An 18,815-nucleotide genomic window follows, 5' to 3' on the forward strand; every position below is an offset into this window, starting at 1 on the left:
CTTGAGATGAATCTCTCCATCTCCCATGGCTCAGAGGTGGAAGCTTTTGCCTTCCCCTTCCTCCTTCTAGAGGTTTCTCCGGCCTTAGGTGCCATAATTGGTTATGGAGAAACAAAAAGCAACGCTTTTACCACACCAAACTTAGAAGGTTTGCTCGTCCTCGAGCAACAGAAGAAAGAGGAGAGAGAGTGGTGGGGTAGATGGGGATCCTGTGGGGTCCACAGATCCTGAGGTGTCAAGGAAAAGTCATCCCTGCACCAAGTGGCATGCAAAAATGCGTTTTGAGCCAATTCTGGCGTTAAACGCCGGGCTGGTGCCCATTTCTGGCGTTTAACGCCAGCTTGGTGCCCATTCCTGGCGTTTAACGCCAGTCTGGTGCCCCTTTCTGGCGTTAAACGCCCAGAATGGTGCCAGACTAGGCGTTAAACGCCCATCTGCTAGCCTTACTGGCGTTTAAACGCCAGCAGGGTCTTCCTCCAGGGTGTGCTGTTTTTCTTTCTGTTTTTCATTCTGTTTTTGCTTTTTCAATTGATTTTGTGACTTCTCATGATCATCAACCTACAAAAAACATAGAATAACAAAGGAAAATGTATAAAATATAACATTGGGTTGCCTCCCAACAAGCGCTTCTTTAATGTCAGTAGCTTGACAGAGGGCTCTCATGGAGCCTCAGACATGCTCAGAGCAATGTTGGAACCTCCCAACACCAAACTTAGAGTTTGAATGTGGGGGTTCAACACCAAACTTAGAAGTTGGTGGTGGCCTCCCAACACCAAACTTAGAGTTTGACTGTGGGGGCTCTGTTTGACTCTGTTTTGAGAGAAGCTCTTCATGCTTCCTCTCCATGGTTACAGAAGGAGACCCTTGAGTCTTATAGTTTGCACTGTCTGCAAGCCACGGAGTTTCCTGAATAGCAAATAATTGCTCATCCGGAAAGGTTTCAGAGATCTCAGTAGGAAAGAGGGATGCTCCTGCTACTGGTTCTATCCTTGACAGGTGATCAACTACTTGATTCTCTGTCCCTTTTCTGTCTCTTATTTCTATATCAAACTCTTGCAGAAGCAACACCCATCTTATAAGCCTGGGTTTTGAATCCTGCTTTGTGAGTAGATATTTAAGAGCAGTATGGTCAGTGTACACAATCACTTTTGATCCTACTAAATAAGATCTGAACTTGTCAATGGCATAAACCACTGCAAGTAACTCCTTTTCTGTGGTTGTGTAGTTCTTCTGTGCATCATTTAGGATACGGCTGCCATAGTAAATGACATGCAGAAGCTTACCATGCCTTTGTCCCAATACTGCACCAATGGCATGGTCACTGGCATCACACATTAATTCAAATGGCAATGTCCAATCTGGTGCAGAGATAACTGGTGCTGTGACCAGCTTAGCTTTCAGGGTCTCAAACGCCTGCAGACACTGTGTGTCAAACACAAATGGTGTGTCAGCAGCTAGCAGGTTACTCAAAGGTTTTGCAATTTTCGAAAAATCCTTTATAAACCTTCTGTAGAATCCTGCATGCCCCAGAAAGCTTCTGATTGCCTTAACATTGGCAGGTGGTGGTAATTTTTCAATTACCTCTACCTTTGCCTTATCCACCTCTATTCCCCTGCTTGAAATTTTGTGCCCCAGGACAATTCCTTCAGTCACCATAAAATGACATTTCTCCCAGTTTAAAACCAGGTTAGTCTCTTGGCACCTTTTCAGGACAAGTGCTAGGTGATTAAGACAGGAGCTGAATGAGTCTCCATATACTGAAAAGTCGTCCATGAAGACTTCCAGAAATTTCTCTACCATATCTGAGAAGATAGAGAGCATGCACCTCTGAAAGGTTGCAGGTGCATTGCACATACCAAAAGGCATCCTCCTATAGGCAAACACGCCAGAAGGGCAAGTGAATGCTGTTTTCTCTTGGTCCTGAGGATCTACTACAATTTGGTTGTAGCCTGAATAGCCATCCAAAAAGCAGTAATAGTCATGACCAGCTAGTCTTTCTAGCATTTGGTCTATGAATGGTAAAGGAAAATGATCCTTTCTGGTGGCTGTATTGAGCCTTCTGTAGTCAATACACATACGCCACCCTGTGACTGTTCTTGTAGGAACCAGTTCATTTTTTTCATTATGAACCACTGTCATGCCTCCCTTTTTGGGGACAACATGGACAGGGCTCACCCAGGGGCTGTCAGAAATAGGATAAATAATCCCAGCCTCCAGTAACTTGGTGACCTCTTTCTGCACCACCTCCCTCATGGCTGGATTTAGCCGCCTTTGTGGTTGAACCACTGGCTTAGCATCATCCTCCAATAGGATCTTGTGCATGCATCTTGCTGAGCTAATGCCCTTAAGATCACTTATGGACCACCCAAGAGCTGTCTTGTGTGTCCTTAGCACTTGAATTAGTGCTTCCTCTTCCTGTGGATTTAAAGCAGAGCTTATGATCACTGGAAAAGTGTCACCTTCTCCCAGAAATGCATATTTCAGGGATGGTGGTAGTGGCTTGAGCTCTGGTTTAGGAGGTTTATCTTCTTCTTGAGGAATTTTCAGAATTTCTTTTATTTCCTTTAGTTCCTCCAGATCAGGCTGAACATCTTTAAAGATGTCATCTAGCTCTGATTCAAGACTTTCAGTCATATTGATCTCCTCCACCAAAGAGTCAATAATATCAGTGCTCATGCAGTCATTTGATGTGTCTGGATGCTGCATAGCTTTGACAACATTCAACTTGAACTCATCCTCATTGACTCTCAGGGTTAATTCCCCTTTTTGGACATCAATGAGGGTCCGTCCAGTTGCTAGGAAAGGTCTTCCTAGAATGAGAGTTGCACTCTTGTGCTCCTCCATTTCCAGCACTACAAAGTCAGTGGGAAAGGCAAATGGACCAACCTTGACAATCATGTCCTCAATTATGCCTGATGGGTATTTAATGGAGCCATCAGCAAGTTGGAGACACATCCTGGTTGGTTTGACTTCTTCAGTCAAGCCAAGCTTTCTGATAGTGGATGCAGGTATTAGGTTGATACTTGCCCCAAGATCACATAGAGATTTCTTGGTACAAGTACCCTCTAATGTGCATGGTATCATAAAGCTTCCAGGATCTTTAAGCTTCTCTGGTAAGCTCTTTAATATGACTGCACTGCATTCTTCAGTGAGAAAAACTTTTTCAGTTTCTCTCCAATCCTTCTTATGACTTAAGATTTCTTTCATGAACTTAGCATAAGAAGGTATTTGCTCAAGTGCCTCTGCAAACGGAATCTTTATTTCAAGAGTCCTTAGATAGTCTGCAAAGCGGGCAAATTGCTTATCCTGCTCCGCTTGGCGGAGTTTTTGAGGATAAGGCATCTTGGCTTTATATTCTTCAACCTTAGATGCTGCAGGTTTATTCCTTACAGAAGTGGTTGAAGAAGCCTTGTTAGAGGGATTACTGTCAGCACTCTCAGGTGTCTGATCCCCCCTTGGCGTCTAAACGCCAGGATTGGGTGGAAAATGGGCGTTTAACGCCAACTTTTCCCCCTTTTCTAGCGTTTGAACGCCAGAACTGGGCAGGGAATGGGTGTTTAACGCCAGCTTTCCCCCCTTTTCTGGCATTTGAACGCCAATATTATTCCTCTCTGGGCTCTTATTGTCCTCAGAGGGATTTTGGATAGTAGTTTGGCTCTCCTCTGTCAATTGTTCCTTATTTGGCTTTTTGCTCTTTTGAGTGGTGTTGTTCAATGTCTTCCCACTCCTCAATTGAACTGCTTGACATTCTTCTGTTATCTGTTTAGATATCTGCTATTTTGCTTGATTCAACTGCAGTTCTATGTTCTTGTTAGCAACTTTAGTTTCAATAAGCATCTCTTTAAATTCTGCTAACTGTTCTGTCATCAGGAGCAATTGTTGATTAAGCTCAATTATCTGTTCTTGAGGATTAGGATCAGTGACTACTGCCATGACTTCTTCTTTTGGGGCGAACTCATTGCCAGAGTACAAATATTGATTTTTAGCAACAGTGTCTATAAGCTCTTGAGCCTCTTCAATTGTCTTCCTCATGTGTATAGATCCACCAGCTGAGTGGTCTAAAGACATCTGAGCTTTTTCTGTAAGCCCATAGTAGAAGATGTCTAACTGCACCCACTCTGAAAACATTTCAGAGGGACATTTTCTTAGCATACCTCTATACCTCTCCCAGGCATTGTAAAGGGATTCATTATCCTCTTGTTTAAAGCCTTGGATGTCCAGCCTTAGCTGTGTCATCCTCTTTGGAGGGTAAAAATGATTCAGGAATTTGTCTGATAACTGTTTCCATGTCTTTATGCTTGCTGTAGGTTGGTTATTTAACCACCTTTTAGCTTGATCTTTTACAGCAAATGGAAACAGTAGTAGTCTGTAGACATCCTGATCCACCTCTTTATCATATACTGTGTCAGCAATTTGTAAAAACTCTGCCAGAAACTCAGTAGGTTCTTCCTGTGGAAGACCGGAATACTGGCAATTTTGCTGCACTATGATAATGAGTTGAGGATTTAGCTCAAAGCTACTTGCTTTGATGGGAGGTGTACATATGCTACTCCCATATGCAGCTGTAATGGGGTTAGCATATGACCCCAGAGTCCTTCTGGACTGATCAATCCCACTTAGGTCCATAGTGGATAAAGGGAACTGATATGGATTGCAGATAAATATTTTTATTTTTTTATTTTTTTTATTTTTTTATTTTTTTATTTTTTTTTGAATTAACCGAAAAAATTAAAATAAAACAAAAGGAAATTAAAATAAAAAAATTCGAAAATTAAAAAGAAAGCAAGATCAAAGCAAATTGAGAACTGAATCAATTAGTTAATTAAAAAGATTTTGAGATAAGCAATTAGAAAGATATGATTGAAAAATTTTTATGAAAAAAAAAAGATTTGATTTTTGAAAAGAGGAAAGAGAAAAACAACAAAAGGACACCAAACTTAAAATTTTTAGAAAATCTAACACTAATTTTCGAAAATTTTTAAGGGAGAAACACAAAGAGGACACAAAACTTAGAATTTTTATGAATAAAAAAGGGACTAAAGACATGCAAATTCGAAAAACTAAAAGAAAAATAAAAGCATGCAATTGACACCAAACTTAAAATATGAAACTAGACGCAACTAAAAGACTCTAAACCAACAAAAATAAAACAGTCCTAATCTAAGCAACAAGATAAGCCGTCAGTTGTCCAAACTCGAACAATCCCCGGCAATGGCGCCAAAAACTTGGTGCATGAAATTGCAATCACACTTTTGCAACTCCGCACAACTAACCAGCAAGTGCACTGGGTCGTCCAAGTAATACCTTGCGTGAGCAAGGGTCGATCCCACGGAGATTGTCGGCTTGAAGCAAGCTATGGTTATCTTGTAAATCTTAGTCAGGATATCAGAAATTATCAGGATTGATTGTGAAAAACAAAAGAACATGAAATGATTACTTGTTTTGCAGTAATGGAGAATAGGTTGAGGTTTTGGAGATGCTCCATCTTCTGAATCTCTGCTTTCCTACTGTCTTCTTCATCAAACACGCAAGGCTCCTTCCATGGCAAGCTGTATGTAGGGTTTCACCGTTGTCAATGGCTACCTCCCATCCTCTCAGTGAAAATGTTCCTATGCTCTGTCACAGCATGGCTAATCATCTGTCGGTTCTCGATCAGGCCGAAATAGAATCCAGTGATTCTTTTGTGTCTGTCACTAACGCCCCGCCTTCAGGAGTTTGAAGCTCGTCACAGTCATTCAATCATTGAATCCTACTCAGAATACCACAGACAAGGTTTAGACCTTCCGGATTCTCTTGAATGCCGCCATCAGTTCTAGCTTATACCACGAAGATTCCGATTAAAGAATCCAAGAGATAACTACTTAATCTAAGGTAGAACGGAGGTGGTTGTCAAGCACGCGTTCATAATTGAGAATGATGATGATTGTCACGGATCATCACATTCATCCGGGTTAAGAACAAGTATTATCTTAGAATGGAAGCAAGCATGATTGAATGAGAAACAGTAGTAATTGCATTAATCCATCAAGACACAGCAGAGCTCCTCACCCCCAACCATGGGGTTTAGAGACTCATGCCGTGGAAAGTACACAAAGAAACGTGTAAAGTGTCATGAGGTGCAGATACAATGTTAAAAGATCCTATTAATAGTAAACTAGTAGCCTAGGGTATACAGAAATGAGTAAATGACGTAAAAATCCACTTCTGGGTCCACTTGGTGTGTGTTTGGGCTGAGCAATGAAGCATTTTCGTGTAGAGACCTTTTCTGGAGTTAAACGCCAGCTTTTATGCCAGTTTGGGCGTTTAACTCCAAGTTTTATGCCAGTTCCAGCGTTAAACGCTGGAATTTCTGAGGCTGATTTGCCACGCCGGTTTGGGCCATCAAATCTTAAGCAAAGCATGGACTATCATATATTGCTGGAAAGCCCAGGATGTCTACTTTCCAACGCCGTTGAGAGCGCGCCAATTGGGCTTCTGTAGCTCCAGAAAATCCACTTCGAGTGCAGGGAGGTCAGAATCCAACAGCATCTGCAGTCCTTTTCAGTCTCTGAATCAGATTTTTGCTCAGGACCCTCAATTTCAGCCAGAAAATACCTGAAATCACAGAAAAACACACAAACTCATAGTAAAGTCCAGAAAAGTGAATTTTAGCTAAAAACTAATAAAAATATACTAAAAACTAACTGAATCATACTAAAAACATACTAAAAACAATGCCAAAAAGCGTACAAATTATCCACTCATCAGTCCCCCATTTAAAACGTCGTTGTTTCGCAACTCTGTCTTCCATGGTGGGGACGAATTTGTCCTTTACGAAATGACGTCGTTTGCCTCAAGATCCAATACAACATCATTTTGTCCAGCTTGGATGGGGACCAAATTGTCCTGGAGGTGACACGTGGCAGTTAACCTGACACGTCAGCCCGTTAATCTCCACATAGGACATTCTGACCGGGTCAAACTACCATGAAGACGTATCTGGTGTATAACTAAAAACGTCAGGGTCAAAATTTTAGTTAAATTTTGTTGGGGACAAATCTGTCCGACCATAAATTCTTTGGAGACCTATTTGAGGTATTACTCATTTCTTTTTAAGAGCTCAAAAGCTTGAACTGATTAAAGATACTTGGAATTGTATCACATCTACCAAATGGTGAGCTGAATATGGGTGCATGGACAAGATGTGATACAATTTCAAGTATCGTTAGTCAGTTCAAGCTTTTGAGCTCTTAAAAGGGAATTCATCAACTCATTCAATGTACCGTACTGAGGGCTAGTAAAAATTCCTTTGTCAACCATCTCCTTGAAATGTTCACAAGCTTCAATCTAACAAGCTTGATTTAGAAAGCCATTAATCATCATGAGAAAGGTGTTAATGCCTAGACGAATCCCACTTGCTTCCATTTCATTCCAAAGCCGAGCACCTTCCTTGATCTCTCCCAACCTTCAAGCCAACCTAATAACCGTATTATAGATGTTAAGGTCCGGAGTGCAACAAATCTTGTGCATCTCATTCACGAGTTCGATATACTCCTCCAATTCTTCCTTCTTTTTATGGGCCAACATGAGAAGATGATAAGTCAGTTGATTTGGCACAAGGCCTTGTTGTATCATCTGATCCAAAAGCTCATAACCTCTTTCAACCTTTTTCACTTGCAAAACCCACTAATCAATGTTGTATAGATTATGGCATCCACATCACAGCCATTTCTATTAATCTCAACAAATAACCGCATTTCCTCCTCCAATTTTTTATGTATGCATAGTGACTAGATCAAAATTCTGTACAAGGTTGCATTTGGTCCACATCCTATCATTCTCATCTCCTTCAAAAGATCATAAGCATCCCCCATTTTTGCAGCTAGAGCATAACCACTAAGCAAATTGTTATAAACAACGATATCCGGTTCAATGCCTGCATTATTCATCTGCACCAACACATGTTTTGCTTCCATAAGTTTTCCTTCTCTACACCAACTATACAACAAGGAAGTGAAATGTTTGATGGTTGGAGGAAATCGATATCTCATGTCCTTAAAAAGCGAAACAACTTCCTTAATGCTACCATTCTTGCACAATGCATCCAACAAACACCCGAAAACATATTCATCAAACTCACATCTGTAATTGGGAATTTCATCTAATACCTCAATGGCCTTCTGAACCATCCTTGCGGAAGCAAACTTCCTCATCAAAATAATAAACATCTTTGGAGAAATTAACATAGGATTCTCTTGCCTCATTTCATCAATTAGTGCCCAAACAGCTCTAAATTGCTGCATTTTGCCCAGAACCTTAATAATAACTTTGTAAACTTCTTGACTGTGTTGATAATTGGACTGCTTAGAAGCCCATGCGTAGAATCTATATGCCAAATTCCCAGCATTGCCGCATCGATTCAAGATGCGCTCAGTTAATCCAGGCCTCACAATAATTCCAGATTCTTTCAAAGCAAGCTCCAATTTGGGAATCCTATAATGGTATTTTCTCAATATTCTATAAACTTTTTCCACATCAGAGGCAAACTCATCGTATCTTTGGTCATTTACAACTTTTTCTGGACTACATTGAAGGAGAATAAGGCCAAAATGCCTTGTTGATGCGGCACTGCTGATGCAGTTGCTACTATTATCAAATTCTAAGGACTTATGATTGAGTGGTGGTGAACATGCCTCAAAAACTAGTAGAAAACAATTGAGATAGTGTATTTTCTTGTCCAATGACTGTTAATGAATTTGTCAAGGGAAGTTGAAAAAATTTAACTTTTTTGAAGAAAAGCAATGTTTTTCTCGAAAATCTTTGCATTTTCTTGAATGCCGGAGACAGTGAGGCTCACTCAACCTTAATTTGGTACTCCGCCGTTGCCAGATGATTCGATTTGATAGGAACGAGGGTGAGATTAGAAACACGACAAAGTAGCATTGGAGAAGGGCATCAAGAATTTGGAAGTGGAATAAAGCAAAGCACCCAACTCTTGTTATTCACAAACTGGAATTTGAAATCGAGGCATACCTTGAGAAAAGGCAATGGAGATGCCAAGAAAGGAGTGAACGAAGAGCAATACCTAATTTTGTGGGAGTCGCCGTCAGTGTGTTCAGCTGGAACCAGAGCTCATCCGTAAGGTTCTCAGCATCCCATGTCTCGCCGTTGCAAATACTAATCTGTTAACGGGTGCTTATTGGGTTACTACCGTATAAAAAAACGGACATAAGAAAAATCTTGGATAGATTTATTGGCTAGTTTTTTTGGATATGGGAAAAACTTTGGTGTAACACACAGTTACTTGATTTTATAGTGTTTTTCAAAATTCTGGGGGCGGGACAATACACTCCTAGGTATATGGGTGGTAGTAGTGATATGGTGAAGTGGATGGTCAAATCCTTTGTTAGAGAAGTAATAAAAAAAGTAACATATATTAAAAAATTTTAACAAATAATCTGTAATACAATACTAACGATGCTACGATACAAGCCCTTTTTCACACTAAAAAAAAAGTAATAATAAGCTTAATATAAAGCATTCAATTGCATTCATAAACCTTTGTCAAATTTAAAATGCAAACCACTCCTTGCCTCAATATCTACCCATTAAGGCATTAAGTAAAACTTAGAAATTGATACCTCAAAGAACGAAGCAACTTCTCCTATGTCTTCGATCATGCCTTGAATCAAACCAAAATAACATCATTCATTTTCATCCAATTAAATTGCTTCACCAAATTCGGGTCCAAAATGAGAGTCTCGTTTGGAAAACCTCTAGAATGTATGTCAAGCTTCACTAGTGAAATTTATAATGTGTTAGTTAGATTTCTGACGGCTTCCACCTCAATGGCGTTGCCTAACCCTCCTCTTCTTCCCATCCTTTTTCTCCTTTGCTTTTTCTTTGAAGTCCCTCTCTTCTCTCCACTTGTACATCTTGAAATTGATCTTTTGATCAGCAACCATTTTCCTCACCTTTTCAGCGATCTCTATTGCAAATTGTCTGTGGCATTAACCCCTGATCCAATTTGTCTATGCAGAAGGAACAAGCTTCCTTCACATGCCCATTTGAAAAGAGTGCATGAATCCATATTGTCCATGCATCCATATTCAGCTTACACCCTTTGGTAGATGTGATACAATTTTAAGTATCTTTAGTCAGTTCAAGCTTTTGAGCTCTTAAAAGGAAATTCATCAACTCCTTCAATGTACCGTACTGAGGGGTAGTAAAAATCCCTTTGTCAACCATCTCCTTGAAATGTTCACAAGCTTCAATCTGACAAGCTTGATTAAGAAAGCCATTAATAATCATGACAAAGGTGTTAATGCCTAGACTAATCCCACTTGCTTCCATTTCATTCCAAAGCCGAACACCTTCCTTGATCTCTCCCAACCTGCAAGCCAACCTAATAACCGTATTATAGATGTTAAGGTCTGGAGGGCAACCAATCTTGTGCATCTCATTCACGAGTTCCATATACTCCTCCAGTTCTTCCTTCTTTTTATGGGCCAACATGAGATGATGATAAGTCAGTTGATTTGGCACAAGGCCTTGTTGTATCATCCGATCCAAAAGCTCATAACCTCTTTCAATCTTTTTCACTTGCAAAACCCACTAATCAATGTTGTATAGATTATGGCATCCACATCACAGCCATTTCTATTAATTTCAACAAATAACCGCATTTCCTCCTCCAATTTTTTATGTATGCATAGTGACTAGATCAAAGTTCTGTACAAGGTTGCATTTGGTCCATAACCTATCTTTCTCATCTCCTTCAAAAGATCATAAGCATCCCCCATTTTCGCAGCTAGAGCCTAACCACTAAGCAAATTGTTATAAATAATGATATCTGGTTCAATGCCTGCATCCTTCATCTGCACCAACAAATGTTTTTCTTCCATAAGTTTCCTTCTCTACACCAACCGTACAACAAGAAAGTGAAATGTTTGATGGTTGGAAGAAATTGATATCTCATGTCCTCAAAAAGTGAAGCGGCTTCCTTAATGCTACAATTCTTGCACAATGCATCCAACAAACACCCAAAAACATATTCATCAGGCTCACATCTGTAATTGGGCTTTTCATCTAATACTTCAATGGCCTTCTGAACCATCCTTGCAGAAGCAAACTTCCTCTTTAGAATAACAAACATCTGTGGAGAAATTAATATAGGATTCTCTTGCCTCATTTCATCAATTAGTGCCCAAATAGCTCCAAATTGCTGCATTTTGCCCAAAACATTAATCATAGCTTTGTAAACTTCTTGACTGTATTGATAATTTGACTGCTTAAAACTCATGCATAGGATCTATACGCCAAATTTCTGGCATCACCGCATCTATTCAATATGCACTCAATTAATCCAGGCCTCACAACAATTCCAGATTATTTCAAAGCAAGCTCCAATTTGGGATCCCTAGAATAGTATTTTCTCAATATTTTATAAACTCTTTTCACATCAGAAGCAAACTCATCGTAGTTTTCATCATTTACATCCTTTTCTGTACTATATTGAAGGCAAATAAGGCCAAAATGGTCTTTTGATGTGGCATTGCTGTGCAACTGCTACTATTATCAAATTCGGAGGACTTATGATTGAGTGGTAGTGAATGTGGTGAACACATCTCGAAACTAGTAGAAAATAGCTAGGATAGTGTATTTTCATGTCTAATAACTATTAATGAATATGTCAAGGAAATTTGAAAAAAATTAAATTTTTAAAGAAAAACAATGTTTTTCTCAAAAATCTCTGCATTATCTTGAGTGCCGGAGACAGTGAGGCTCACTCAACCCTGGTTTGGTACTCCGTCACCACCAGATGATTCGATTTGAGAGGAACGAGGGCGAGACTAGGAACAACGACAAAGTAGCATTGGAGAGGGGCGTCAAGAATTTGGCAATGGAATAAAGCAAAGCACTCAACTCTTGTTAATCACAAATTGGAATCGGAAATAGAAGAATACATTGAGGAAAGACAATGGAGTTGTCAAGAAAGGAGTGAATGAAGAGCAAGACCTAATTTTGTGGGAGTCGCCGTCAGTGTGTTCAGCTGGAATCGGAGCTCATCCGTGAGGTTCTAAACATCCTATGTCCCGTCGCTGCAAATACTAATCTGTTAACGAGTGTCTATTGGGTTACTACCGTATAAGAAAAAGACATAAGAAAAATTTTGGATAGATTTATTGGCTAATTTTTTTGGATACGGAAAAAATTTTAGTGTAACACTCAGTTATTGGATTTTATGGTGTTTTTTTATTTTTTATTTTTTTAATTTACAAATCTGAGGATTAGATTTGTATTTTAATGCTGAAAAATTTCTTAAACTTGCAAATCAGACCCTCCAATTTGGGTTTTCTAAATTTTTTTATTATTTTATCCAAAACTGACCCTCAATTTTCTATTTTCACCCAAAATTTGACTCTCAGTTTTTTAACACCACCTAAATCTGAAATTTCAATTTGTAGTTTGACTAGTTTCTAATTTAAAAAAAATTATCTCTATATTCATAAGAAACACACCTACTCTCCATAATTATGTATAACACACATCTCTTGTCCTCCAAGCTATTACTAAAAAAATTAGCCGGAAAATGAAGGGTATTATACATTTATACTATTATCTTCCCTTACTTTTTTTTTTCTAATAAATTTTTGTGCATGATTATGCTCCTTGTATTTTTGTTAAGAGACTATGGTCGTCTTCTATATTTTTTGTGATGGGTCGTCTTCAACTTATTATTATTATATTTTTATTGGACCGGATTTTATGGGCATAGTTGATATGTAGATTTCTATTTTATAAAGTATCAAAAAGAAATAAATTCTTTTGGTAGGCCTAGGCCTGCTTCATGATCAGGCTTTGATCTCTGCTTTCCACAGAACTATAAATAGATAGAATTTGGCCCGATTAAAAAATTGGGCCTCTATAAAAAATCAGACGGATTAGCTTTTTGTCAACAGATTTCATAAGAAATCAAAATAAAAGAAAATTAGAATTAACAAAAACAATGATGCTTGGTGTACATAAAAAAAGTCATTAAATTAATTATTAATATAAATATAAAAGTACAAAATATATATTGACTATATATATATATATATATATATATATATATATATATATATATTATCACTGATTTTTAGTGTGCACATAATATTTTTGTAAATAAAATAAAAATATCAACCATGCTCACAAAAAATATACATGATATGTGTTTATATTTTTAATATGTATTTTGTACTAATTTAGTGGTTGATATTTGATACATACGTATTATTTTTGAAAAACTATTTATGTATTTAATACCCTAAAATTTAGAAACCAAAAGAAAAAAATTGCATATGAAAAGAAATTATAATGAGTTCGTTTAATATGTAATATAGAGAAATAGAAGAGAAAACAAAAGCCAGTAATGTTTGGTAGAAATTTCATGAATATAAAGAGAATCATGCACATGATATCACGTTCATTATGACATTTGAGCTGCTCTTAGAAGGATCAAGGAGATTCAAGTATCAAAACAAGCATATTTTGAGCATCAAGATGTTAATATTCTAAGGAAAGTCATAGCAATGAACATGAACAAGTTGATTGATGCATGAGGGACAAGTGAACATGCTTTCTCTTTAATTAGATTATGTTCAAATAACAAAAGTAAATAACAAAAAATACAAAAGAAAACTTCATGCACTATATTTATTATGTCTATAATATTGGTTGGTGCAAATAATTTAGAACAAAAGATGGAGTGAAAAGTTAATACTTTTGTTTTTGAAGATAAAATTAATACAAGCAATTAATCCACTATACAACTGGCTATACTCTGCAATTGTAATGAAAGTATAAACTTTTCTGTGAATTTGATTTGATTGTATAAGTATTGCATTGTGTTTGTTATATACATATGTACAGAATTGCTTTATGTTGAACATAGTCTCTATTGGAATAATATGTTCAAAAAGGATGTCCTAGTCTTAATCATGCTCCTAAATAAGCTTTCTACTCTAATCTCAATGCCTTCAATTGCAATCTCCAAAGCCTCTAATTGCTCATGTCCTACTTTCATGTTGGAACAATTAGCACCTTCTTTTAAAGGATGTTCAAAGTTGCATCCACCAATTGCAATTCAGCTATGCTTGTTTCGATGGTTGAATCAACCTTTCTCCTTCTAAGAGCTGAATGAAGGAATTGCACATTCTCCTTGATCTGCATAGCTGTGTCCCTTGTGATGCCACATATATCCAAGACCTTCATGGATCCATCCAAGATTTATTCAATGCATTTGTCACCTTGTTGTTGAGAGATGACCTTTTGGGTTGATGCAACATTGACAAGATCATCCAAACAAGAGTATACATCTTCCAAAAAGGACAAGCTAGTGACAATTGACTCAGACGTCCAAGTTGCTTCGAAAGCCTTGAGGTTGTTCAATTGATCTCTTACTCTGGAGGAGCATGGATGAGATCCATTTGGCAAACTGTTTGATCGAACATGCAACTTGCTTGCCATTGTCACTACTCTTTTTTTGGAGTGAGTTCAATGCTTGTGTTCTGCAGTCCAAGTCCATTGAAACTCTTTATATAGGGGCTATTCAATTATTCATGATTTGATTCCATAGCCTAACACAAGAAACATTACAACTCACCTATCTTATAACCAGAAAGCATGTGGATCATGCATATACTTTATTGGAATATGTTAAGCTTGTCACATCTCTGCCTAACAATAACAATAACATTATTGAAAGTTACATGGTTTCAAAGTTTATTAAATGACACCACCTAATGTGCCTCAACTTGTTCCACATTAGTACATTACCCTCTTTGATTCCAAATAATATATAGTTGATGCTGCTTCAGAGATTGTCTCAATATGAGGGGGTTGTAGGTCTGCAAAATTGGATTAAATTACAAATTTTTGAGATGCTGGGATCTGGATTGTGATATGGAGAATGGTAATAATATATATGACAGATAAGTTTGTTAAGATTAAGAGAACATAATGATGTGCAGATTAGCAGCACTGGAGTAGTTCTTAAGTCATGTATCCCTTATTATCATAATTTCTTTCTAATAATTTATTATTATAGAATTAAAAGTATTTAACTCAATTATCTACTACCTTAAGGATTTTAAAATTTTGAATATGTGATTAAATAAAAGCGTTAACATTTTTCACAAAATGATCTCTCTTTCTTGGAAGGCAGACATGTTCATCAATCATCACTATCACTTTCCTGGAATGCTAAGATCTTGATGTTGATTCAAGAGTACATGCTCTTAATTTGTTTCAATATTTTCAAATTCAATCAAGTTTCTTCTGTTTATTAGCAAATAAAAGAAGAGTTTTGTGACTAATCTTGATAAAAATATGAACAGTAAAAGCTGCTATAGATTTATTTCAAGTTAGCAGGTTAATAAATTTGGGAAATTTGATTTTTTTTAATTTTTTTTACTTGAAGCCTTAAAGTCAAATCTAATAACTGGATATTAATTGTTTTGTTCACTAGGCAGGAGCACATTCATATAGTATTTGCTATTCAAAATTGGTATTCTGAAGATAGTGTGTATTCTATTGGGATAATTTGTTCAAAAGGGATGTTCTAGTCTTAATCATGCGCCTAAATAAGTTCTCCAATCCACTCTCAATGCTTTCAATAGCAATCTCCAAAGCCTCTAATTGTTCATTGGAAGCTTGAATCTGGGAGCCTTTAGCACCTTCATTTAAGAGGGTGTTCAAAGCTGCATCCACCAATTGCAATTCATTGCCACTCTCTGAGTTCACTTCTTCCTTTTGCATCAACTTGTTCATCCATTTGCTTGCCTTTGACTTTGAAGGACCACTCAAGAATGATAGCAGACATTGGAAGACACACATGTTCATTGCTATCACTTCGCTTAGAATGCTAAGATCTTGATGCTGATTTAAGATTCCATATTTGCTTTGTAGGTGCTTCAAAGATGTGATCAACTTGTTGACATTCTTCCTCATCTTCTTTGAGGAGGAATTGTATTCGGCTATGCTCTTTTCAATGCATGAGTCTCCCTTTCTTCTTCTAAGAGATGAATGAAGGGATTGTACATTCTCCTTGATCTGCATGACAGTGTCCCTTGCGATGCCACACACATCCAAGATCTCTTGGAAGCATTTCTCACTTTGATTATCAGAAATGGCCTTCTGGGTTGAACCGACATTGAGAAGTATATATCTTCCAACAAGGACAAGCCTTTGACAACCGACTCAGATGTGCAGGTTGCTTCAAAGTTCCTGAGGTTGTTCAACTGCTCTTGCACTCTTGAGGAGCATGGATGAGATCCATTTGGCAAACTGTTTGATCGAACATGCAATTTGCTTGCCATTGTTCTTTTCCTTTCTTTTGGAGGAAACTCAATGGTGTTTGTTTTCTGTAGTCTAAGCCCTTTGACACGTCTCCTTATATAGGTTCTATTCAATTATTCATAATTTGATTCCATAGACCAACTTAAGAGATAATACATTTCACCAATCTTAATCATGTGTAGAAAGAATGTGAAGCATGCATTATTTTCTTGGAATATGGTAAGTTTGTCCCAGCTCTGCCTAACATGTGATAGTTTTGCAGCAAATTTTTCAAAGTGAAATAGTTTTGAAACTCAGAAGTGTATTATCTGGCATGATATAATATAATCCATGCTTCTTCAGAGATTGTCTCAAAATCGTGAGGTTGGAACTGTGGAACATGGATTAAATTACACATCTTTGCAAAGTTAAGATCCACATTTTGTGATATGAAGAATGGTTTAATATGTGTAAGTTTGTTGAGAATAAGAAAACATACTGATGAGCAGATTAGTAGCAGTAGAGTAATTTTGAAGTGTGTCCACAAATAACATGTAGTATTCATGTCTCTCATTCCTATGACTAATGAGGTCTTCTGATTGCAAACACTAAGAGGACATGATAGGTAGCACCATATAATAATAATAATAAGAGAATAATATTTGGAAGAGATGTGACAAGCTTCACATATACCAAGGATTTCAATGCATCATGCATGAATCACATGATTGGTGAGTTGTATGTCAGTGTATGTTGATGCCTTTTAGAAGCATTATTCATCTATGAATCATTTAGTGGCTTTTCCTATGTCCTATGGTATATATAGAATGAGACTCAAGAGACTTGGTAACACCACATCCACATTCAGCTTCCTTTAATAAACAAGAACTTAATAGCAAACATGGCAAGCAAATAGTTTGCCAAATGGATCTCACCCATGCTTCTTAGAAGATGATGCAGATCAAGGAGAATGTGCAATCCCTTCACTCTGCTCTTAGAAGAAGAAAGGTTGATTCATGCATTGAAAAAAGTGTATCTAAGTACAGTTCCTTTTCAAAGAAGACAAGGAAGAAGTGATTGCAATGAACATGTTTGTCTTCCAATTCCTTCTCTCATTCTTGGCTGGTCCTCCTTCAAAGTCCAAGGAAACCAAATGGATGAACAAATTGATTAACAAAGGAAGAGAATTTGAATGAATTGCAATTGGTGGATTCAACTTTAAGCACCCTTCTCAATGATGGTGCTCATGGTTCCAGCATGCAGATAGCATCTGACAGATTGGAGGTTTTGGAGGATGCCTTTGAAAGCATTGAAATTGGTGTGGAGAGCTTATTTAGGTGCATGATCAAAACAAGATCATCTCTTGAACATCATGACTCAATAGAAAAAGAATCACCACAATCTTTTTTTTTTTTTTTTTTGTCTCTAGATCCTACAAAAGCATCCAAAATTTTTAGGATGTTATAAGGTTTAAAAATTTTGATCTCATTTTTTTATACATGAATACATTTAATAGTTACACAATCATATACAACAAAAAATTTATAGTTTATAGTACACTATATTCTCTTAGTCATGTTTTATGCTTCTCTTATATCATATATTAGTATTTGAGAAAGTATAGAAAAACAATGATAATTGTGAATTAAATTAATAATTTAATTCAATCCAATACAAATAAAAATATTTGTATGGTTAATTATATGGTGAGTTCTGTGGTAGCATGGATAGTAGTGGCTAAGAATGCCCAAGATTTGATCAGCCAATAATTTGAGGACAAGTGGCAAGAAGAATTTTGTGAATGTAGTGAATCAATGTTGCATTATGTAACTGGCTTTTAGATAAGTACGGTAACTTCAAAAAGTTTACCGCATGGACAATTATGTAATTTTACAGGTCAAACATCTTTTATGCTAGGTGGGCCAATAAGTGTGTGGACAAAAACTAATCAAATTAAAAGCCTGTTTGGTCTCCAACCAAAAAAGATAAATAAATGAATTTTGGACTTTAGACATAAACCATATAATAATTTGTAGAGGCCAATATGGATGAAAACACCAAAATTAAAAAAAAGGTAATAATTTAACGTATTTTTTACCCTTTGAAAATTAAGATTAATTATGGTTATGGAGGTTCTCAATTTAGTGCCATTTGTTTTTTTCAAATTTTATATTACTATAATTCTGAAATGTCAAATATAAAATAATAATATATATGACGTATGAAATAATAAATTGTAAAATTCTATAATAATCAAGACTCTTTCGACGCTAACGAACTATCACTCAAATGGCATAATTTTTCCATATTCAATTAGAGATCATAGATTTAAATTTTTCTATTTTTGGAATATATATATATATATATATATATATATATATATATATATATATATATATATATATATATATATATAACCATGGGTTTTATAATAATCAAAACTCTCATATTTTCAAAAGCATATAGAACTCATTTTCGATTTTATTCAAATAAACAAAAATTATTACCAAATTATT

General features: G+C 36.7%; 3 pseudogenes; all 3 read right to left on the bottom strand.

The window, feature by feature from the left end:
* Positions 1-7,089: 7,089 nt before the first annotated feature.
* Positions 7,090-9,659, bottom strand: LOC112701216 (uncharacterized; annotated as a pseudogene).
* Positions 9,660-9,824: 165 nt separating this feature from the next.
* On the bottom strand, positions 9,825-14,490 carry LOC112701217 (putative pentatricopeptide repeat-containing protein At5g65820; annotated as a pseudogene).
* A 1,062-nt stretch (positions 14,491-15,552) lies between these two features.
* Positions 15,553-16,405, bottom strand: LOC112702673 (uncharacterized; annotated as a pseudogene).
* Positions 16,406-18,815: the final 2,410 nt, after the last annotated feature.

The sequence above is a fragment of the Arachis hypogaea genome, chromosome 7, assembly GCF_003086295.3.
Source record: "Arachis hypogaea cultivar Tifrunner chromosome 7, arahy.Tifrunner.gnm2.J5K5, whole genome shotgun sequence".
Taxonomy (NCBI): Eukaryota; Viridiplantae; Streptophyta; class Magnoliopsida; order Fabales; family Fabaceae; genus Arachis; species Arachis hypogaea.